Source organism: Octopus bimaculoides, chromosome 17 (assembly GCF_001194135.2).
Source record: "Octopus bimaculoides isolate UCB-OBI-ISO-001 chromosome 17, ASM119413v2, whole genome shotgun sequence".
NCBI lineage: Eukaryota > Metazoa > Mollusca > Cephalopoda > Octopoda > Octopodidae > Octopus > Octopus bimaculoides.
The window spans coordinates 825,573-826,363 of NC_068997.1; positions in this window are offsets into that span (position 1 = coordinate 825,573).

Consider the following 791-nt stretch of genomic DNA (forward strand, 5'->3'; position numbering starts at 1 on the left):
TTCTTCTTCTTCTTCTTCTTCTTCTTCTTCTTCTTCTTCTTCTTCTTCTTCTTCTTCTTCTTCTTCTTCTTCTTCTTCTTCTTCTTCTTCTTCTTCTTCTTCATAGAGCGTTAGTAGTTTAACAAACGAAAGAAAGAGGCAAGTTTTGTGTAACTGTTTTCAGAAAATTTCATCTTGTTAATTTGTTTTAAAGTAGTCAATAATTTTAGTTTTAACTACGAACAAAATTCACAAGTCATTTTCTGCACTTATGTGCGAAAGAATCAGCCACATATTTTTGAGCTAAATTTTTAACATTCCGCATTTGGGTTTTGCCAAGCAAAAGCTATAGCAAATACATATATGATTTTGTATAAATTGTATAATTGACTTTGACGGGTGTTGAGCATCATATATTAGAAAAAACAGAAAAACAAACAATGCCATTGGTATATAAAAAAAAAGGTCAAAACTACTACAGCTATTTCAATAACAATGAAGAGAAAATACAACACGTAGTTGTGTTATAATAATATTAACTTTATAACATAATTATTAATGATTAACAATCGTTATAATAATTGCACTCACCAAGTCGATTCCAAGTTTCTGTATGTGGAACACAAACCGAGGCGGCGAGATGACAGAATCGCTAGCAAGATGGACGAAATACAAGCAACATTTCGTCCATCTTTACGTGCTGAAGTCGCCATGGTCCTCTTTGCCTTTCATCCTTTCGGAGTCGATAAAATAAGTACCAGTTGAGTACTGGTGTCGATGTAGTCGACCTGCATCCTTCTCTGAAACTGTTA